Below are 16,467 nucleotides of genomic sequence, written 5' to 3'. Positions count from 1 at the left end.
CCTTCCAATTTAATGTAATCTAACCACATTATTATAACACTTATAAAGTCAAAAGTTAGTATTGAAAATCTTCTAACTCTTTCAAATTCGAACCAAGTTGCTAAAACACTTCTTTTTTTTTGGCAAAAGTGGGACGTTAAATTCAATTAAGGCAACAAAGTTACAAGAGTACATTACGGGGAGGGTTCGAGGACAAAGCTACAATAGTAGATTCAATTTTACAAATAGAATAAACAAAGCTTGGTGCACTATTCTAGCGGAAATTTCCATTGCTTAGTGACCGGTCATGAAGCGGGAATCGGGCAAGAGAATCAGCAATCAAGTTGGTTAATCTTCCTTTGAATAAGATCTTCAAGTGAGGAGAGTCTCTTAATTGATCCATGCACTCCATGATAATATTAGCCAGAGAACACAAATGTGTAATGGTAGAGCAAATAAGATTAATGACAACTTGACAATCTGAGCTAATGACAAAGGTACCCGTGGTCTTTACCGCATACTTAATTCCATCACTAATGGGATAAACCTCGCTAGCCAAAGGGTTTAAAGCATGACATCGACGCGTCCACCCACAAACCCAACTATCATTCCAATCCCTCATAACACACCCAATCCCACAAGAAAAGGAGGTTGGGCAGAAGGAAGCATCTACGTTAATTTTGTAACAAGGAGGGGGGCGGGAGCCAGGAGCCTAAAGAGAAGCTATAAGGAGGGTAAGGGGAAGTGGGAGGTAGATGAGGGCCTGGTTTGTGCTGGGCAGAATACCAAGCATAAGCTTGGTACGAAACGCGGTCAGGCCATTGGTTGTGGGGTAAGGTAAGATGATCACTAAAGAGGCGCTCATTGCGCCGAGTCCATAGACTCCAAAAAATAAAGTAGAAGAGGATGGAACAGTAAATGCGAGAATATCTAAGGTTAGAGGTAAGCCATTCATGGAGATTGGAAATGAAGAAGTCAGGGGAGGTCCGCAAAGAATTCCAGATTTGATGCGAAAAAGAGTCTTCGCGCAAAATATGGAGGGAGTTTTCAATCTCGTGAGGGCAAGTATCACATGAAAGGGAATGTGTAATGGCTCGACGGAAGAGAGAATAATGGTGGGGGAGCTTATTCTACCAGACTAGCCACAAAAGGATTTAATCCTAGGTTGGGATGGGATCGTCCATATCCAACTCAAGTCAACCGGAGGGGAAGAAGGGTGAAAATCGGAGGAGCCATCAAGGATATTACTATAAGCGAGATGAAGGGAAAAAGAATTGTTGGTGGTGAAGGTAGAGGTAGCTAAGTCGGTTCGTGGCGAGGACGGGAGTGGAGTGGACAGAATAGGAGTAACTATCTCAGACGAGAGGGGGATTTCCGTGCGGCTAACATTCCAACACCCATTAGAAATAATGCTACTAAGAGAAGCCAAGGATGTTGACCCGAAGAGAGGACCATGAACAAGGGATCTTAGGGGCCCAAGAGGGCACCAAGAATCAAACCAAAGCACTACTACAAAACCTGTTATGCACATCGGACTTTTTTGTATATGGACATCGGATACACACCCGATGTAGATTTTGGTCATGTCCATTATGGAGTAATGCACATCGGATTTTAAACCGATGTCCATTAAAATTTGCACAGCGGATTTCTCTATATATCTGATGTCCATATGACATATAGACATCAGCCTTTTTGGAAGTCTGATGTCCATTCTTTGCCATAGGCATCAGATATCTAAATAGTCTGTTGTCTATTGTAAAATATAGACATCGGTTTTTTAAAAAATCCGATGTTTATAATTATTAATTTTTATAAATATATATATATATATATATTACTATATTATTACCCAATACATTATTACTACACATGATCACAAATGCAAAAGATGATTCAATAATCAACAAATATGTTTATACAATCAATCGATTATCTAAAGTCAATTATGAAAAGATACAAATATATTAAGACAACTAACCTATCAACAAAAATAGAAACCAAGTTGTAACATAACTCGATATAAAACATAGCTCCTCGGCCAAATGGCGGCAATTAGTACTACTAATTTTGCATAATAGATCTTCATTAGCAATAAATCGTCATAGCCCTTCCATAAGCCTTACTGCCTTAACCTGTCCAAATTATGAAGGTAATTAGAACTCCTTCCGCAGCTTCAACAGCTTCAAGTCTACCCATAGAACAGTGAAAAATGATTATGCGAGTAGGAACCTATTTACCTGTGGGATAATGTTGAACCTTAATACGTCATCTGAGAGAGTTGAACCAGGAAAGACATCTCCTCCGATGGCGATTCCTGAAAAGTTTCAGAAGATCATTAAAATGAAAGTTGGAAGAACAGCCATGTGAGAAGAACAGAAATTAACAACAACGTGTTTAACCGAAGTACTTTCATATATTCCATCTGTTACTCGAGCTATAGTAATATACAATCATTTTTAGGAGCCATTAAGGTGTAACGAGACAATGTTGTAGGGGAAAATAGTCCTTTTTCTCTAGAGAGAATTGGGAGTACCTGCATGTTGGTTGATTCACTTGATTCGGCAAAATCTGGCCATGTGTTTAGTAAGGTGTATCTGGATACGGATATTAGCACAAACAAACCTGCAATCAACTCAAGATGCCAAACCTCAATCCAACTGCAGGAGACAAGACATAGGTTACCCTCTTGAAAAGTAGTGTCCATAATGCACATAACAGTTAATCCGCTGAAATTTTATGCTAATTCCTAGTTGTAGATCACTGTACTCACTGAGATCTAGATAAATAGTAAGGAGTATAAGAACTTGGGAAAAAGCAATGAACATACAACTTACAAGATACTTGAGAGCAGTCAAAGAATGACAACCCTGCTTCCGATAACACAGGTGATATCTGAACATTTTTGTTACGAGAAAGAGAAACATGGGATTAGGAACACGTGGGATGACACAGACATAAAAACCAAATTTCTTGGTCCATAAGAATTAAATCAAAATATCAAGAGAAAAGCAGCAAAAAAAATGTCCAGAGCAAAACAGCATCAATGTAGAGCCAAACAACAACATTTTACAGCATTTTACTCTATATTACAGCAAAACTGTAACACCCCGTAATTTCGGACCGTTATTATATTGCGGAAGTAATTTATTAATCAAGTTGAATTTAATATTAATGTATTTGAAGTAAAAATAATTCAAAGAAATATAATTCTATTATATTTTGAAGTAAATTATTTATTTTGATAGTTTCGAAATGTTTAAAAATAGTTTAAACCGTGTAAAAACCTTTTATTTCGAAATAAGGGCATATCGGGAAAAATGGCAACTCTTGTGAAAATTGGGTAAACGGTTTTGGAAATGGGTCATATGAGTACTCAATATTCTTGTAATCTCATGTTTAAGAACTTTGGCCTTGTCAGAATTTGCATTTGACAAGCGGTTCTAATTATCGTCGTAACGAGCCAAAGCCGACTAATGAAATTCCGCTAAAATCCCGCTCCTCTTCCCTTTCCACGGCACACCTCCTCTTCCTCCTTCCCATTCCTTCCTAGAACTTCCTTTGTTCTTCTTTTGTGCCTCTTGACCGAAATCCACAAAAAAAAAAAAAGATAATCTTACAATCGTAATTTCATCATAACTTCTTCGTTTCTAGTCCGATTTTCGCAAAATTTATATCTTCGGAATCCTCTCTTCAAGATCTACATCCTAGTATGTTTTAATTTCAGTTTTCATTATGTTGATTTAAGATGATTTTGGGGCATAATTTCGGTTTTAGTGATTATTGTTGTGTTTTTGTTGTTTTTAATAGGTGAAGATTATGAGGATGATATAGGGGACTCCTATATAGTAGAGGATGATGGGTAGCTACTGTTTTTAGGGTTTACTCAAGGGTTATTTGCCTTTTTCTAGCTTAAGGTAACATATTTCGAGTTACTCGACGATTAAATGTCACATTCTTTGCTTTTTGTATGATTTTGTGATTGTTAATTGAGTGGTTTATTTCACATGATAATATGGGTTAAATTCATGTCTAATTCATGTCTTTTGTTAGTTTAAGTTCACATATTAGTATGGAAATGAAATGGGAATGATTAATTGATGCTTCAGACGATATTAAACTGAACAAAAATGGAGAAATGGAGGGTTTGGGGTGGCGGCCAGCAGGCCCGGCAGGCCCACGGCAGGCCCTGGGTTGGCCCGGGTCGGCCCGTTGCTTGTTTCGCGGTTTTTCATGCGTTGTTCGTCATTTCGGGTTTATTAATGTTATATTTAGTATAAGTAACATATGGGTAATCATTTGAAATGAATCATGTTAGTAGGAAATATAAGGTTGATGGTAAAATTATGTTTATATTGGTAGTTGCACATGTTAGGATAGGTTATAATATGAAATTGTAATGAATAGGCTTAAAATGAATTTTGTAGCGATAATTGTAATGTTTGGATGATTATGCCGAAAACTGAGCCCTTGGTCCCTTTGACTGAATCGATGTCAGTCAATTGTGTGATTGGTCAGCCGCGATTTAACCCGTACCTGTCGCAGGACTGGGGTTGCGGGTAAAAATTCGGTTGGATGAATTTATTGTGTAAATTGGTAATCGGCCTTATTCTTGTTCTAGGCCATTTAATATGTTTTTATTTCACATATGTTGTTGGTTGATTTGAATGGGTTCTTATATTGTTGAAACGGCCTTAGATTCCCCGAAACCTTTAATATTGTTAATATTGCTTGAAATGGAATTTGGTATTGAATACTTCTTGCAGGTTGTTGTGTTTGTCATAGATAGGTCTTTATAGTCTTTGACGAGTATATGTTCACTGCTTAATAGCCTTTGTGTCCCTGACTTGGTGGGATTATATCCAAGTTGGGGCATGACCTCGTTACTTATTTTAAGGGTAAGTGGTCAGCTTAAGTACTAGCCAACCCTTTGGTGGACTCCTTAGGGTACTCACTTTGTTTTAGAAAAATTGTGGGTCTTGGGTGCGGTGGTGTGTATCCGCATGTCTAGGTCTGCGCAGATTTTAGGCTAGGGTTGTGTTGTGTCTTGGCCATGTTTTGATAGAACCTCTGAGCCAAGATACCGGTTCGATTACCTTCCCTACCTCGTGGTATAGACTCGAGTTACAGAGTGACTATTGACGGTGCTAAGAACTTATGCCTGTCTTTGATATATTGCCCTTTCTTGTATGGTGATTTTATGAATTGTAATAGGTGAGATGCAAGCCGGTTACAATTGATAAAGTTTGGATTACTGCTTGTTATATGTTTCACATGATAGTTTAATTTGGTCAGTTTAGTGTTCATATGGAAGAATATTCGATAATTAGTTTATTTATGATGTTGTTTACATGTTACATTACATGTTAAATTAAATATGACATTTCGTGGGTGGGAGGACTCGAATTTACTCCCCACTGAATTGTGGCTTTCGTGTTTGTATAAAATGCGAATAACAGGTTGATGATGATTAGATGGGGTACACGGCCGAGCTAGTGAGCAAAAGAACCTTGGACCTAGTTTGGTTATATTTTGTAGTAAACCTTTAAACTTATGGTTGTGTATATATTTTGAAGGGACATATGTCTCCCTCTTTTACTTTGGTTTGTATCACTTTATCCTCGCGACTTTAGCTATGTTATGTAAATTAGTTTGTTAGATTTGCAGGTTTTGGCACTCTTCATTTGGAAGTGTTTGTGAATGGTTTAGAAAAGTTTTTAAAATTACAGGTTTTTATCTAGTCGAACCAATTACAAACATATCCTGTCAGTTTTTCTATGGAATTTACGTGTTTATTTAACGTTAAAATGAGGGTGTCACAATTGGTATCAGAGCTTGTTGCTCCCGACGCACGTTTGTGCACCCCACTTAAAATCACTTGACCTTTAAATAATAAACTTGAGAGATGGTAGGATGGGTAGATTTAGGATTTTATGTGGTAGCCTGTTTGTGATTGCTAATTGTTAGGTACTAATTAAATTTTCTCTTTTGCAAGATGGCTCCACCAAGGAGAGTTGATGATGCTATTTTACTAGCTCTTACTCAAATCCTCCAAAACCAACAAAATCAGCAGAATCAACAAGCTCCTCCTCCTCCTCCGCCTCCTGAGGGTACTCCAGGCACCTATACTTGGGTGGCTAACCAATTAACCCGAAACAACACTCCCACTTATGGTGGAGAAATTGATCCAGTTGCTCTTACGGGGTGGTTTCGAGAGTTAGAGAAAAGCTTTTCGTTGTATGATGTCCAGAAGGAACACAAAGTGAAGCTGGCATCTCACTTCCTAGTACGAGAAGCAGATCGATGGTGGTCTATGACTGGGCCTACTGTTTCATCTGAACCGGGTTTTGACTGGGAACGTTTCAAGGAATTAGTGGAGGCCCGATTCTATCCGCAAGAACTTAAACAACAGAAGTTGAAGGAATTCATGGAATTAAAGCAAGGAAGCCTTCCCTGTTCGTGCCTTCACCGATAAATACAACGAGTTGGCTCATTATGCTACTAGATTGGTGAAGGATGACAATGAAAAAGCCTTCTTTTATCTTGAAAAGCTCTCTCCTAAAATCAAAAGCATGGTCTGACGGGACTCCACCAGCTTTGTTTCAATTTACAATGATGCTTTATGGGTGAGAATTCCCCGAAAGACATTGAAAATGAAGCTCGTGCAACCAGTTCCAATCTTGGCAAGAGGCCTTTATATCCATCTTCTAGGCCCTATACTCCTTCACCCAGGTTCACCTCTTCTCCCTCTTACCCAAACAAGAGGAGATTTGATCCTCTTGTGCAAGTTAACCGGGGTGGTCAACCTTGACTTTTAACAACAATAAAGGTGCTAAAGACCGAGTGTGTTATAATCGCAAGAAACCAAAGACATCATCCTGGTAAATGCTTCGTTGATCCTATCATATGCTTTTCTTGCAACAAACCGGGCCACAAGGCTAATGTTTGCCCGGAGAAGAAGGTGACGGCTCCTACTACTCCTGCTGCCCCGAGAGGCCGAAAGGCCGGATTTTTGTCATGAGCCGAAAGCGGAAGGCCGAGGCACACCCGATATCATCACTGGTACATTTTTTATTTTTGATGCTCCTTGTTTGGTACTATTTGATACGGGTGCCTCATTATCTTTTATTTCAATGAAACTCTCCGATAAGTTATCACTTGAATCATCACATGAAGAAAGCACATCTATATCCTTACCCTCTGGTGATGTCTTCTCCTGTTCTAAAATCTATCCGAGAGTTCCTATTTCTATCGCGGGATCAATATTTCCAGCAAATCTTTTCCGATTTCCGCTTGAAGAATTTGATGTCATTTTGGGCATAGATTGGTTACATACTTATCATGCTCGATTTGAATGTCGAGACCAGAAAATAATTCTTACAAGCCCTTCAGGTCATCGTGTGTCTTATCAAGTGGTTAAAAGACAAACCGGTGCTAAATTAATTTCTGCTATGAAGTTTGTCAGTGCGATGAAAAAGGGTCATCAAGCCTTCTTGTGTATGGTGACTCCTTCAGATTCTTCCTCTTTGCCTTCTAAAGAGAACGTTCCGGTGGTATGTGAATTTCCTGATGTTTTTCCTGATGAGCTACCGGGAATTCCTCCTGGAAGAGAAGTTGAATTTACTATTGATCTTATTCCTGGTACCGGCCCTATTGCTAAAGCTCCCTATAGGCTGGCACCGTCTGAAATGAAAGAGCTGAAGACTCAGCTGGATGATTTGATTGCCAAAGGTTTTATCCGACCTAGCTCTTCACCTTGGGGTGCTCCTGTTCTCTTTGTAAGAAAGAAGGATGGATCTATGCGGTTATGCATAGATTATCGTGAACTTAACCGGGTTACCATCAAGAATAAATATCCTCTTCCTAGAATTGATGATCCTTTCGACCAACTCCGAGGTGCTTCCACTTTTTCTAAAATTGACCTTCGTTCGGGCTATCATCAGATTCCAGTCCGAGAAGCTGACATTCCTAAAACTGCCTTCAGTACTAGATATGGTCATTTCGAGTTTACAGTGATGCCATTCGGATTGACCAATGCTCCAACAGTATTCATGGATCAGATGAACCGTACTTTCAAAGAACACCTTGACAAATGCGTTGTGGTGTTCATTGATGATATCCTGATCTATTCTAAATCTGAAGAAGAACATGCCAAACACCTTCGAGCCATTTTGGGGATTCTGCGCCGTGAAAAATGGTATGCTAAATTCTCTAAATGTGAATTCTGGTTACCTAAAGTGACCTTCCTTGGGCACGTCATTTCGAAAGAGGGCGTTATGGTAGATCCTGCCAAAATCGAAGCCGTTGTTAATTGGAAAAGTCCGACCAATGTTTCTGAAATCCGTAGTTTTCTTGGCTTGGCGGGTTACTATCGGCGGTTTGTGAAGGATTTTTCAAAGATTTCTAGGCCGATGACTCAGTTGCTGAAGAAAGAGTCTAAATTTGTGTGGTCTGAGGAGTGTGAAAATGCCTTCCAGGAATTGAAAAAGAGGTTGACTACCGCTCCGGTGTTGACCTTACCTGAAGAAGGAGTGGACTTTGATGTTTACTGTGATGCTTCTAAGCATGGTTTAGGTTGTGTCTTGATGCAAAAAGGGAAAGTCATTGCTTATGCCTCTCGACAGCTTAGAGTTCATGAAGTTAATTACCCGACTCATGATCTTGAATTAGCTGCGGTGGTGCATGCTTTGAAGATTTGGAGACACTACCTCATTGGAGTCCATTGCAACATCTACACCGACCACAAAAGTCTGAAATACCTCTTTACCCAAAAAGATCTGAACATGAGACAAAGAAGATGGTTGGAATTGGTGAATGACTATGATGCCGATCTAATTTATCACGAAGGAAAAGCTATTGTGGTGGCTGATGCTCTTAGCAGAAAATCCTGTCATTCTTTGAATTCTTTTCGGGAATTACCTCCTGAACTTGCTTTAGATCTTCAAAAATTGGGAATAAGCCTTGTAAAAAGGGGCTCTAATCATCTTAATGCCATGTCAGCCGAACCTGACTTCTACCGTGAGATCCGTGCTTGCCTTCCCGATGATCCTACTTTAAAATCCATTCGAGCTAAAATTCAACTTGGGCAAGCTAAGGATTGTAAGATTGATGATGATGGGTATCTTCGTTATCAAGGTAGAATCTATGTTCCGAGGGCAGCTGATTTGAGAAAAAGAATTCTTGATGAAGCACACCTCTCTCCTTACTCCGTTCATCCGGGAGGTACCAAAATGTACAAAGACTTGAGATTACAATTCTGGTGGCCTAGGATGAAAATTGAAGTTATGGAGTATGTCAGTAAATGCCTCACCTGCCAGAAAGTAAAGATAGAGTATCAAAAGCCCGGGGGTTTGCTTCAACCCTTGGATGTTCCTCTTTGGAAATGGGAGTCTATTTCCATGGATTTTGTGATGGCTTTACCCAGGAGTTCCACTGGGAAGAATGCTGTTTTGGTGATTGTGGACCGATTGACTAAGTGTGCTCGGTTTATTCCTATCAAAGAGACCTGGAGTTTAGAAGTTCTAGCTCGTGTCTATGTGGATGAGGTAGTGCGCTATCATGGGGTTCCTAAAGATATAGTTTCAGATCGGGACCCTCGATTTTGTTCTCGTTTCTGGACTGCATTACAGGAGGCCTTGGGTAGTAAACTATTGATGAGCACTGCTTTTCACGCCGCCACTGATGGTCAAACCGAGAGAACAAATCAAACTTTAGAGGATCTTCTTCGTGCTTGTGCCTTAGATTTCCAAACTTCCTGGGAGAAATGTTTACCTCTGGTTGAGTTCTCTTACAACAACAGCTATCAAGCCTCCATTAAAATGGCACCATATGAAGCTCTGTACGGTAGAAAATGCCGTACTCCAGTCTGTTGGGATCAAACCCAAAATGTTCCAATGTTAGGACCTGATTTGGTGACCGAGTCCATTGAACAAGTTAAAATCATTCGGGAGCGGATGAAAGCCGCTCAGGACCGTCAAAAATCATATGCTGATGTCCGTCGTCGACCACTTTCTTTTGAGGTTGATGATCAAGTGTTCCTTAAAGTGTCACCTATGAAAGGGGTGAAACGGTTTGGCATAAAAGGGAAGCTGAGCCCTAAATATATTGGACCTTTCCGGGTGATTGAAAAGATTGGTCCTGCTGCTTACCGTTTAGAATTGCCCCCAAATCTGAGCAAGGTGCACAATGTCTTCCATGTTTCTCAGTTGAGGAAGTACATTAGTGACCCTAGCCATATCATCCAAGAAGAGATTCTTGAATTGGAGCCTAACTTGGCGGTTGAAGAAAGGCCAATTCGGATTCTTGAAAAAGTCAACAAGCAACTTAGGAGCAAAGTTGTACCTCTAGTCCGAGTTCTTTGGCGTTGTGGAAATGTCGAAGAAGAGACTTGGGAGACTGAAGCTTCTATGTTAGCTAAATATCCTGAATGATTCTCGTAAGGTATTCCTTTTTCTTACTCTTTTTCCGCGTTACTAAGCCGTATTTAATCATAATTAGTAAAGATATTATTCTTATTATAGAATTTTAAACTAAAATTTTGAAAATGCTTTTATGATTTTTAATGGTTTTAACATTAGTGAGTATTAAATCTCGTTGTTGGTGACGTCCCAATAATGGGTTTTCTCATTTATTGGTGTAGAAATTTTTTTTTTATATCTTGATATGAATGTGGATGTTCTTGTCTGATCAACAAGAGTATCACCGTTTCATTGAAAAGATACCTATATTTTTCTTATGATTATATTATTAATATGTTGTTTACTATAATTTCTCCTTCTAAGTTTCGAGGACGAAACTTTTAAAAGGAGGGGTGATTGTAACACCCCGTAATTTCGGACCGTTATTATATTGCGGAAGTAATTTATTAATCAAGTTGAATTTAATATTAATGTATTTGAAGTAAAAATAATTCAAAGAAATATAATTCTATTATATTTTGAAGTAAATTATTTATTTTGATAGTTTCGAAATGTTTAAAAATAGTTTAAACCGTGTAAAAACCTTTTATTTCGAAATAAGGGCATATCGGGAAAAATGGCAACTCTTGTGAAAATTGGGTAAACGGTTTTGGAAATGGGTCATATGAGTACTCAATATTCTTGTAATCTCGTGTTTAAGAACTTTGGCCTTGTCAGAATTTGCATTTGACAAGCGGTTCTAATTATCGTCGTAACGAGCCAAAGCCGACTAATGAAATTCCGCTAAAATCCCGCTCCTCTTCCCTTTCCACGGCACACCTCCTCTTCCTCCTTCCCATTCCTTCCTAGAACTTCCTTTGTTCTTCTTTTGTGCCTCTTGACCGAAATCCACAAAAAGAAAAAATAAGATAATCTTACAATCGTAATTTCATCATAACTTCTTCGTTTCTAGTCCGATTTTCGTAAAATTTATATTTTCGGAATCCTCTCTTCAAGATCTACATCCTAGTATGTTTTAATTTCAGTTTCCATTATATTAATTTAAGATGATTTTGGGGCATAATTTCGGTTTTAGTGATTATTGTTGTGTTTTTGTTGTTTTTAATAGGTGAAGATTATGAGGATGATATAGGGGACTCCTATATAGTAGAGGATGATGGGTAGCTACTGTTTTTAGGGTTTTCTCAAGGGTTATTTGCCTTTTTCTAGCTTAAGGTAACATATTTCGAGTTACTCGACGATTAAATGTCACATTCTTTGCTTTTTGTATGATTTTGTGATTGTTAATTGAGTGGTTTATTTCACATAATAATATGGGTTAAATTCATGTCTAATTCATGTCTTTTGTTAGTTTAAGTTCACATATTAGTATGGAAATGAAATTGGAATGATTAATTGATGCTTCAGACGATATTAAACTGAACAAAAATGGAGAAATGGAGGGTTTGGGGTGGCGGCCAGCGAGCCGCGAGCCCGAGCGCCCACGGCGGCCCACGGCGAGGCCCTGGGTTGGCCCGGGTCGGCCCGTTGCTTGTTTCAGCGGTTTTTCATGCGTTGTTAAATCGTTTCGGGTTTATTAATGTTATATTTAGTATAAGTAACATATGGGTAATCATTTGAAATGAATCATGTTAGTAGTAAATATAAGGTTGATGGTAAAATTATGTTTATATTGGTAGTTGCACATGTTAGGATAGGTTATAATATGAAATTGTAATGAATAGGCTTAAAATGAATTTTGTAGCGATAATTGTAATGTTTGGATGATTATGCCGAAAACTGAGCCCTTGGTCCCTTTGACTGAATCGATGTCAGTCAATTGTGTGATTGGTCAGCCGCGATTTAACCCGCACTGCCGCAGGCTCAAGGGTTGCGGGTAAAAATTCGGTTGGATGAATTTATTGTGTAAATTGGTAATCGGCCTTATTCTTGTTCTAGGCCATTTAATATGTTTTTATTTCACATATGTTGTTGGTTGATTTGAATGGGTTCTTATATTGTTGAAACGGCCTTAGATTCCCCGAAACCTTTAATATTGTTAATATTGCTTGAAATGGAATTGGTATTGAATACTTCTTGCAGGTTGTTGTGTTTGTCATAGATAGGTCTTTATAGTCTTTGACGAGTATATGTTCACTGCTTAATAGCCTTTGTGTCCCTGACTTGGTGGGATTATATCCAAGTTGGGGCATGACCTCGTTACTTATTTTGAGGGTAAGTGGTCAGCTTAAGTACTAGCCAACCCTTTGGTGGACTCCTTAGGGTACTCACTTTGTTTTAGAAAAATTGTGGGTCTTGGGTGCGGTGGTGTGTATCCGCATGTCTAGGTCTGCGCAGATTTTAGGCTAGGGTTGTGTTGTGTCTTGGCCATGTTTTGATAGAACCTCGAGCCAAGATACCGGTTCGATTACCTTCCCTACCTCGTGGTATAGACTCGAGTTCTGAGTGACTATTGACGGTGCTAAGAACTTATGCCTGTCTTTGATATATTGCCCTTTCTTGTATGGTGATTTTATGAATTGTAATAGGTGAGATGCAAGCCGGTTACAATTGATAAAGTTTGGATTACTGCTTGTTATATGTTTCACATGATAGTTTAATTTGGTCCATTTTAGTGTTCATATGGAAGAATATTCGATAATTAGTTTATTTATGATGTTGTTTACATGTTACATTACATGTTAAATTAAATATGACATTTCGTGGTGGGAGGACTCGAATTTACTCCCACTTGAATTGTGGCTTTCGTGTTTGTATAAAATGCGAATAACAGGTTGATGATGATTAGATGGGGTACACGGCCGAGCTAGTGAGCAAAAGAACCTTGGACCTAGTTTGGTTATATTTTGTAGTAAACCTTTAAACTTATGGTTGTGTATATATTTTGAAGGGACATATGTCTCCCTCTTTTACTTTGGTTTGTATCACTTTATCCTCGCGACTTTAGCTATGTTATGTAAATTAGTTTGTTAGATTTGCAGGTTTTGGCACTCTTCATTTGGAAGTGTTTGTGAATGGTTTAGAAAAGTTTTTAAAATTACAGGTTTTTATCTAGTCGAACCAATTACAAACATATCCTGTCAGTTTTTCTATAGAATTTACGTGTTTATTTAACGTTAAAATGAGGGTGTCACAAAAACAACATGACTTTTCAGCAAAATCATATCCCATATTCCATTTTAAGTTGTTATAAGTGATAAGTGGCAGTGTATCACCTATGAGAGGAACAGAAAGGCAGGGCCGAGTTGCGAGGATGACGATGATAACTGCTCCAAGATGTCGCCTGACACTCCACTCAGCAATATGGGTAACTATGAGCAACAGAAGAAGCATTTACAATATAACACCAAGGCAACAATATGAGCCTATTCAGCCTAAATGCCTAATAGCATTTACAATATAACACCAAGGCAACACCAAGGTAATTGATCTAATACCAATTACCAAATGGCTACCACTGAAACTGATTCGTCCTCCGGATCACGGAATCCATTGGTTGATAAGAAGATGGTGCGGGCACCGCCTTCTCTTACTTCAATAAAGTCGTTGCCTGCAAAGTTTAAGTCCATGGATGCTATTGAGGGAATTGGTATTTTCAATTCTACTTTTAATGATATATTAGAAGGGTATGAGTATGATGATGAACAAGGGGATAAGGGAAATAATGATTCACCTTATGGAGGAGTAAGGGATTTGCCTGACCTCGATGATGACGACTCTGACATTTCTTCTTCGCCTTCTATCCCGTCTTTTGCGTGGGAGTTCTGCAAATGAGTAAATGGTTTACTAACACAATTAACCAACTTGAATTAAGATTTATGAGCAGGGCAGATAACAAGTAACAACTTCATTCAATCACCAAATTTACAAATGAATTAATTAATGGCAAACACCAAATCATCAATACAACATACAAAATTCAGTACTTCACTTCACTAGTTCACTAAACAAACAAAAAACGCAGCAATTTGAAGTTTAAACAATTGAACACCATACGACTATCTCGATTCATACATTTGATACATTTAGTATAGTATTATATCGCTTCACCTTCAACAATACATACATTCATTACATATTTACATCATTATATCAATTCAATTTATCAATTATATCAATTAGGGTTTGAAAATTGGGATTTGGGGAAAATTCGAAATTAGGGTTTAGAAAATGGGGGTATACTTACTTCACTGAGGCAGGCGTTGATGGCGAAGCGCTAACGGTGGCGATGAGGGTGGATGGTGAAGACTGAAGCGTCGCCAGTGACAATTTATGGTGAATATTGGAGATGGATTTTTTTTAGCAGAGAGATTGAGAGGATGATCGTCTTATGGTTTGTGTTATTGTGTAAAGTCGAAATAGGGAAATTAGGAATAAAAGGAAACGCCTTTTTTTTTAATGATTTTTTTTATACTCGAAATAATAAGTGCTCTGGCGGTGAGGGAAATATTTTTGCCGCTTATAATTTTCACTTTAGATGCACATCGGTTAAATAGAATATTCCATGTCCATGACTTTTATATAGACATGGGTTTCATTAAATATCACATGTCCTTTAAAATCAGAAATAATGGACTTGTGTTTTTTAACGCAACCGATGTACATATAATTATATGCACATCAGTTTTTTGCAAACAACCGATGTGCATGTTATGTACATCGGTTTTCCAGATAATCCGATGTCCATCGACTGATGTCCATAACGAGTTTTGTAGTAGTGAAGGTTAATGTTGGAACCATCACCAATTGCCCAAATTAAGGATTTTGCAAAGGTGGGCCATCCTCTATCAATGTTTTTTCCAAATGTGAGAGCCTTTAGAGAAGAGAAGAGGACTAGGTCTCCTAGACACATACTTGCTAAGGAGAGCATGGCTCGCAAGGTTGGATTGGAGAAAGCAGGTTCTCCAACACAAACGAGTGGCATAGGCAAGGTTAAGACTAGAGGAACATTGAATACCAAGGCCCCCTATAGCTTTTGGTTGGATAACAGAATTCCAATTCACAAGATGGAGTTTTTTAACTGACGCATTCCTAGATCAAAGGAGCCCTCTAATAATTTTATCAATACTCCGGAGAGAGTGGGAAGGAAGAGCAATGCATTGCATAAGATGGGTCGTAATAGCATTAAGAGTAGACTGGATGAGGCAAATCCTACCCGCCCAGGAAAGAAACTTACTTTTCCAACTAGCAAGTTTGGCTTGAATTTTATCAATGGTAGGTTGGACGTCAGCTCTAGATGGTTTCCTAGTTGTAAGGGGAAAACCAAGGTAAGTACCAAGAGAAAGGGAGTGTTTTATACCAAGGGTGGTCTCAAACAGAAGGTAGGAATCAGAAGGAACGGAAGGGGAGAAGTGATGCTTGCTTTTGCTGAAGTTTTTCTTTTGCCTAGAGTTGAGGCAGAAGTCAAAGAGGGTGTTTTGGATGGCACACATATTCCTTTCAGTGGCGCTACCAAAGAGCAAAATATCATCGGCAAAAAGAAGGTGCGAAAAGGTGACACCTCCTCTCCTAAAAGGGAAGGGGGTCCAGTCAATGCATGATTGATGTATGAGAGAAGAGAGGGAATCCATGCAAATTATGAACAAGTACGGAGAGAGGGGGTCACCTTGGCGGATGCCTCTAGAGGGTGAAAAAGAGAGAAAAGGGGAGCCATTTATGAGAACTTGGGCGGAAGTAGAAGTAACTCAATTCATGATAAGGTCAATCGTGTCATTATCAATTTGGCACTTAATGAGACACTTGTGAATAAAACTCCACTCCATAGTGTCGAAGGCCTTTTCCAGATCCAGTTTAATAGAAAACCAGCCAGATTCAGATTTGAACAATTTCATGGAGTGAGGGATCTCAAAGCAATGATAAAGTTAGTGTCAGTGCCTCTTTCAGGCATGGAGCTCCCCTGAAAAGGGGAGACGATGGAATGCATAAAAGGTTGAAGTCTGTTCACAATTATCTTAGTAACAACCTTGTACGTGGTGTTGCACAAGCTTATTGGTCTAAAGTGGCGAATGCTTTGTGGGTGAGGAATTTTTGGAATGAGGGAGATGAAGTTTCTATTTGTTCCTGAACAAAT

General features: G+C 38.8%; 1 long non-coding RNA gene across 1 annotated transcript; it reads right to left on the bottom strand.

Annotated features, from left to right (window-relative positions):
• Positions 1 to 2,026: 2,026 nt before the first annotated feature.
• On the bottom strand, positions 2,027 to 2,641 carry LOC141621385 (uncharacterized). Its single transcript, XR_012532279.1, has 3 exons — positions 2,516 to 2,641; positions 2,220 to 2,296; positions 2,027 to 2,114 (listed from the first exon to the last, which is right to left on the bottom strand). It is a non-coding gene; the product is annotated as an uncharacterized LOC141621385 (long non-coding RNA).
• Positions 2,642 to 16,467: the final 13,826 nt, after the last annotated feature.

Source organism: Silene latifolia, chromosome X (assembly GCF_048544455.1).
Source record: "Silene latifolia isolate original U9 population chromosome X, ASM4854445v1, whole genome shotgun sequence".
Lineage (NCBI taxonomy): Eukaryota > Viridiplantae > Streptophyta > Magnoliopsida > Caryophyllales > Caryophyllaceae > Silene > Silene latifolia.
The sequence above is the reverse complement of the archived record's forward strand: the minus strand, read 5'-3'. Positions and strand labels throughout refer to the sequence as shown.